The sequence below is a fragment of the Lolium rigidum genome, chromosome 7 (assembly GCF_022539505.1).
Source record: "Lolium rigidum isolate FL_2022 chromosome 7, APGP_CSIRO_Lrig_0.1, whole genome shotgun sequence".
Classification (NCBI taxonomy): Eukaryota; Viridiplantae; Streptophyta; class Magnoliopsida; order Poales; family Poaceae; genus Lolium; species Lolium rigidum.
Window position 1 is genome coordinate 331,540,011 of NC_061514.1, and position 7,045 is coordinate 331,547,055.

The 7,045-nt window shown below is 43.5% G+C and overlaps 2 long non-coding RNA genes across 2 annotated transcripts; one reads left to right on the forward strand and one right to left on the reverse strand.

Moving 5' to 3' along the window:
• Positions 1–2,118: 2,118 nt before the first annotated feature.
• Positions 2,119–2,829, reverse strand: LOC124669273. The gene is made up of 3 exons (XR_006992099.1): positions 2,697–2,829; positions 2,264–2,315; positions 2,119–2,151 (listed from the first exon to the last, which is right to left on the reverse strand). It is a non-coding gene; the product is annotated as an uncharacterized LOC124669273 (long non-coding RNA).
• Positions 2,830–3,985: 1,156 nt separating this feature from the next.
• LOC124678782 lies at positions 3,986–6,797 on the forward strand. Its single transcript, XR_006994643.1, has 3 exons — positions 3,986–4,101; positions 4,184–4,349; positions 5,290–6,797. It is a non-coding gene; the product is annotated as an uncharacterized LOC124678782 (long non-coding RNA).
• Positions 6,798–7,045: the final 248 nt, after the last annotated feature.

Here is a 7,045-nt window from a genome sequence, read left to right on the forward strand (position 1 = left end):
CGCATGGCGGACACGTAAACATTAAATACGAGCCCGATCGGCTCTCGGGTTGCCTCGTGGATCGGCTCAAAGAGCCGATCGCCCCATGGTTCACGTCGGGTCAACGATGACACGGGGCTCTCGCTTGATCACTATAAAGCTAAACCAATCTACGACAGGTTTAGGGTTTTCACCGCATGATCGGAACATCCTACGCGTAGTTGAGCCTAATAGACACGAAAGATAATGGAAAGCTAACCCTAGAAGAGGCCTAAAAACCAACACTAAGTCAATTCCGGAACATCCCTCTTAGGATTAACAAACCATACCTTACGTGCTACCGGATCGTTCAACCCGTTTGCAAGGCCTAACCATACGGATATTAAACCAATCCTTGAAGAATCAAGGAGCAACTATAACATATTGGATCTACTAAATAACGAACAAGCAAGGTGTCGCCCTTACACCTAGGTGGGTATAAGGGCGACTAGATATCGTGGGGCGACGATAGCTAAGCAAGCATGTATAAGAAAAGCATCCATGCAAGCCCCAAAACACCTATGATAAATAGTGTTACTCGCCATCAACAACGCTTCAGCACGAGCAACACAAGGTAACGAATAAACGCGTACTTCCTAGATCGCAAGATGCGATCTAGGCAGCATGATGCTTACCCGAAAGAAACCCTCGAAAGTAGGGGTGGCGATGCGCCTGATTTGTGTTTGTTGTGAACGTGATTGTCCTCCTTTTTCGATAACCCTAGATACATATTTATAGTCCAAGGGACTTTCTAATTCGGGCGTGCACCTAACCGTGCACGGGTTAAACTCTATCTTTTAATTCTAAACTAAGATGCAATCTACTATATTACAGATACACGGGCAATCTAGCCCAAACTCTTCGTGCAAGGCCGCTTCAAAGATGCTCCACGCGTATATCCTTCAAGCCCATCTTCACTTACGGCCCATCTCCTGATTTGGCCAAAATCTGGTGATAACAGCATCTTCCCGAAGCATGTTCCATTTTGCTTCCTTTTCTTTGTTCTTTTTCATCATCATAACCTTGGTTTCTTACTGAGGGAAAACTTGCTGCTGTACGCAGCACACTTGCATGTCTAGTTCGACGGGTAAATATTGCAAGGGGATGCAGTCTTTACTTTACAAGGCACTAAGGTTTCTCCCCAATTTTTTGGTCCGCTTTGAATTTGCCCTATGTTTGAATGAAAATTACGGGTGCTGCCACCACCGGTTAAGAGAAAACGTTTCGATCTGCTCCAATCGATCGATGTTGGCGGAGGTCTCTAGCTAGCATTATGCTCATTCGGTATTACTGTGGGCGGGCTTCATTCCGTGCTAAGTTGGCCCGTGTATGGAAAGGCCCAATTTACCTGCAGCAGGATGTGTTTGGATTGTGGGCATAAAAAGGTGGCTATGGGTACCCCCAACCACGTGGCTGGGGTTAACCACTTTTTCTGTTTGGTTGAGTTAGTTAGAAAAGTGGTTAACCACAACCATGTTTGTGTTTGGTTTCGGGGGTGAAAGATGGCTGTAGTGATATGATCACCTCTTTGTTATGATGGTGAGAATACCTCATAACACAAGCTTTGCTACATAGATCAATCCAAGTTTGGCATGGCTATATGAATTTTGTGAGAATACCTCATAATACAACCACATAAGGATCCCAACGGTGGTTCCCTTCTATTTTGGAAGAGGTCTCCATTGAAGGCTTCCTAATTAGCTCATCTCGAAGCTCACCGATGGCATGTAGGACTCTCTTGAAATAACGGCTAACAACTTCACCGGATCTACCAAAGTTGCCGCCAATTACCCTATTTCTAACATTGTGCCCCACGGTGTGCAAAAACATAGCTACTTGCTCCTCAATAGACATATGTATCGTGTCCTTCAAAAAATTCCGGTCTCTAAAGACTTTACAGAATCGAAAAAATGGTTCTTTCCGTAGCCTAAGCATATTCACGCAAGTTGTGTCATTCTTCCATACTTTATTATCGAAATACTCTCTTCTCATTCTATCCCTATCGTCAATTGGGGCATATGTTATGGTCGCTCTTCTCTTTCTTTTTCTTGATTGAACAACTAATGTCATCATAGAGATAAACATATGTGCCATCATGCAAGTATAAATTAAAAACTTTGCCTTGTTGTCCATCTACAATGCAAAATTACACAATATACAACTTCAGTCATAACAACGACTAGCAGATTTGTATGCAGCAAAAATACTCTGTCCAAACACATCATAGTCTGAGAGCAAAAATCACCTCAAGTTTTGATGCGAAATATCACCTCCAAATCCCGTGTCTTCTCTGGTACCTATGCAAAATATAGAGTCAAATTAGGCAACAGATCTAGCTAAGAATATGTCCACGTGCTAGCAAAACAAAGCGTGCATCAAAGCCACAGATCTTGCTAATCTAGCTAGCTATCGATTGGAAGGACCAACAACGTCCATCGCCGCAAGCCCTGCCGCACGCCCTACTGCACGCCCTGCAGCTCGCCCGCCGCCGCGTGTGCACTGCCGCGCTTGCTGCAGCTCATGTGCAGCTCGCCCGCCGCCGCGCGTGTCCTGCAGCTCGCCCGCCGCCGCGCGTGCCCTGCAGCTCGCCCGCCGCCGCGCGTGCCTTGCTTTCCACCACCGCGAGGAAGACGACAGAGACAAAGAGGAGCAGTAGATATGGTAGGGTGTGGGATTACCTTGCCTAGGACGAGACCGACCGCCGGTGTTCCTCAATTTTTGTCTCGCACGATGGAAGTGAGATTGGATCTGCCGCCGCCGCCTGGGAGCTTCGTGGTTTCTGGAGAAAATAAGGAGGGAAATAGATAAGTTTTTGTGGGGTTTCGCGGGTGTTTTTCTCTTTAGGGGGACGGTGACCGACAGAAATCCTCCCGTGGGTGATTCTAGCTGCTCACCCACGAGTGGTTGGCCTCAACCAGGACTTTTCTGGTGGTTGGCCTCAACTAAGGATGGCAATGGGCAGGGTATGGGCAGGGTAAGGCAATACCATACCCATACCCGTATAGTCAATGGGTACAAACTTCTACCCATATCCGTACCCATGGGTATAAAACTTTACCCATACCCATACCTGGCGGGTACCCGTACCCATTGGGTACCCGGTGGGTAGGTTAAATTGTACATAAGTCACTCTGAATTTTACATTTATCGATAATAAATTCGATTAAAAAAATTAATTATCTCAACTCAATAACAGATAGTTGAGTACATAACAATTAACATAATATAAAAATCAGATTCTCATATTCTAACTCATAAGTCAACAGAAGTAGACGTGTCACGTATAAATTTGACAATAAACGGGCAGGGTATGGGTATACCCGTGGACACGAGGCTATACCCGTGCCCTGCCCATGAGTTAACGGGCAGGGTATGGGTACTGCCCATGGGCATAAAAGTGTACCCATACCCCGCCCATGCGGCATGATACTGCAGGCAGTACTCGCATCCGTGGGTAAAATTGCCATCCTTAGCCTCAACCAGCTTTTGGGACAAATTTGGCTACCCTCAACCACCCCACACTTCTAACCAAACATGTGCTAACCACTTAAAAGATGACTACCCATAGCCACTTGAGGGATAGCCACTCATCCAAACACATCCAAGCTCCCAGTGTTTTGGGGAGCTCTCCTTGCTCCACCGATGCTGCCTGGTTTCGGGTCCACATGTCTGTGTCCAATCTACAGCTGCCAGGTAAGCCTCTCCTTTTTTTTAGATAGTCGGTTTCTATGCGTGTTTTACTTTGCAGCTCCAATGCCCCCAAATGTCCGGCCGTCAACTCGCTGAGGCCCCGTTCCACTCCCTCCCTCTTCCCAAATCGTCGCTGCCGCCGTCTGTGCTTCCGGCTGAGCCTCCTACGACACCGACCTAACGACCTGCAGCTCAGCGCGTAGGCCTTCGCCTACCCCGGCGTCGCGGCCTGATCTGGAGCTTGCCGCGCGCGAGGGCTCTGCCTACGCCCGCGCCGCCGCCGTTGAAGAGCACCGAAGAGTGCGCTAAAGACGGCGCCGCCGACGCGTGGGTGTTCGACGTCGATGAGATGATGCTCTCCAAACTCCCCTACTACGCGCAGCACAGATACGGGTGAGCCAGACCCTCAATCCTCCCACGATTTCAGTTTCTAAATGGGAAACTTGAACTGTTCGACCACCGCGATTTTGGGTAGATGGGAGAGGCGGCAGTGATCCATTCCAGCATGACTGTTGTACAAGGAGGTGTGAGAGCTCGGCTTCAAGACCTTCTTGCTCAGCGGCTGCATCGAGGTTCACAAGGGTGTCACGGTGGACAATCTAAAAAAAAAGGGTTCCATGAGTGGGGCAAGCTTTCCTGAGGTACAACTTCATTGTCTTGCTACTATCAGCGCCATTTTGCATTGCTTTCACCCAGCTTAGTGAGGAAATTTGGGCAGCGATGATTATCTTCAGAGAACCTGACTAAGCCCATGACCGTTAGTACTAAAACTAGAGATTTGCCCCTCGAAGCTTCAGACTTTGACCTGTCTTTGGCACGCCAATAGATCATTTTTAGTATTCACTAAGTAGGCATGGTTAATCCGATCGTCTTTCATAGAGGACTAGCCTTTCTGCACCGGGTACTTGTGTTGATATGTGTTCCTATATTCCATCCTCTTAGCTCTGTTTTGGCTGCATAAAGAACCAAATTAGTGCTGGTACTTTGAATCTTGGCCTGACTCTAGGCCAAAGTACAGGATTTGCAGCTAGCTAGTGCAGCAACACTCATGTATGGTTCAGTTCAATCCAGTGCAGATGATATATACAGGCAAGTAGCAAGCAGCGCCCCTATAGCACCTATGATCTTGTTTGCCCAAATAGAAAGATGATATATACAGGCATAATATTATTTGGCATAATGTAACACATCATCTTTTATAAATCATTATGATAAATGAAATTACATTAGTGTAAGGCGGTGGTTTTACGACAATTGCTCCTACCTTCAAGGATGTTGAACATGATATAGTTACAAAATTAGACTGTAACTTTGTCTTTTGATCAACGTTTTCTATAATACTGTTATGTGATAAATGGTCTTGGTAGCCTAAACTATACATTGTCTAGATAAAGGTGTGAAATGTACATAGCAGAGTCCCTCACAAAAATCATGACATATGACATAAATACATTCTTATTTTTCTTTTAATTGGAATTAACTATGACGCTATTGCGGGAACCGGTACCCATTCTATGAAGAAGTACAAGAGCAGGAACTGGCATATTGACCGGAGCCAATCCCTTCTATTCATATTTCCAGTTTGGGCAGTCATTAAGCACTACGGCCAGCTATGCAAGTCGACGGCTACAACATGCAGTATCCACAGATGTTCCAATTCTCATCTGTGGCCTCTAGAGATGCTGCTGTAACAGTCTTTGTACGGAAATACGGACAGCAATTGTCACTTGCAGGGAGTCCTCAAGCCCAAGCAGGTACTACTAGCATCTTTTATACATCTACTTCATACTTCTCTAACAATTTGGCTTTGGTTGTTCAAGCCAGACAGTGTCCGGCTAAACAAAGCAACAAGTGCGACCTTTTAGAGTTTAGTACATATATTCCTCATGGTAAATAAATCGCATCCCGTAATAATAGATTATATTTCAATATATTATAGCTCTATCTGCTCTAGAGTATTACTGACATATTAGCTTCATGTATGGATTTCTCTCAGCTTACTCACAATATAAGCATCTGATCGTTGGCTTCGAGACTTTTTGGTGTATGATATATGTTCCCAGCTCAAGTTTTCGTTGTTAGAGTAAGTGTGTAGCGTTAGAATATGCCTACCTCTTTTATCTTTTACCATCCCATTCTTATTTTAAACTGGGGATCTAGATTGGCAAGTGATTTGTTGATATTATACATACTCATAAGACACATGTTTGGCGCGTTTGAAAACTGGTAAGATTGTGCCATTGGTGATCAGTTTGTTCATTGATCAGCCTAGAGATGATTCCAAGTTGTGGTTTTATTGTTGCCTTGCATGTTTGATGGTTGCTTGTGGGGTGTTTATTGGACTCACGTGATACAAAAAATCTAACATGGCAACGGAAGGAAAAAAATTAATTTTTCCATTTATTGGACTCACATTATACAAAAAAAATTAGCAATCATGTAACTCTGGCTACTTTACCTTCGCTGAAGCTATTCATTCATCAATTTTAGATAGATTGATTAGGAACATTACTATTTCCAAATTCTACATCACATGATCGAAGCAAGCTGTTTGGCATGGTTAATATGTGTACAACTTGTTGAGAAGTAAGCATATGTTTGGAATTGCAAAAACTTTTTAGGGTCCCCACAGAGATACATTGCGTGTTTTCTTGTTGGGATAGACTGCTTGTGCTACATAACAGGTTATTGTTTCCAAGTATAACAAAGGCTCTTTGATATCCGGTTATTGAATTTCAAATTTAAAGGTATGGTCATGCTTTGAGCAATGATAACCATTTTTTCACATGTTTTCTTGGTAGCTCGGAAGCTATCTTAATATTTAGAGGTGCTTATAGTTCTTGTTCTTTGCATTAGTCACCAACTTCCTATATTCAGTATTCTGTTTATTCTATATTTCTCTCTAATGGGTTCTGTAGTTATGCAGAATTTCTTTACACTTCAACAGTTTTGAAATGATTTCTCATGTATATTTGGGTAAAGGTAAGTAGGAGAAATATTTATTGTTCATTGGTTTCTTTCAACCTACCTATGATCAAGAAACTATTGAACTATATTTTCCACTCACTTTATCCTTCATCTTTATAGAATAGTTGTAGTTCATGGATGCCATCTCTTCCAGATTTTCTTTAAACTGCTATGATTTACTAGAACAAAACAAATAGGCAGTGCATGCTGAAGAATTGTACTATCAAGTATCCTTAGTTAATCATGTAATTTCTTGCAGACTATCATCATCTTTTGAATATTAATACTTATGTGGAAGTCATATTTTTCACCTAAACGTTATATTTTCTCTTAAGTTATACATATCTTGATTACCATATTTAAATTTCCC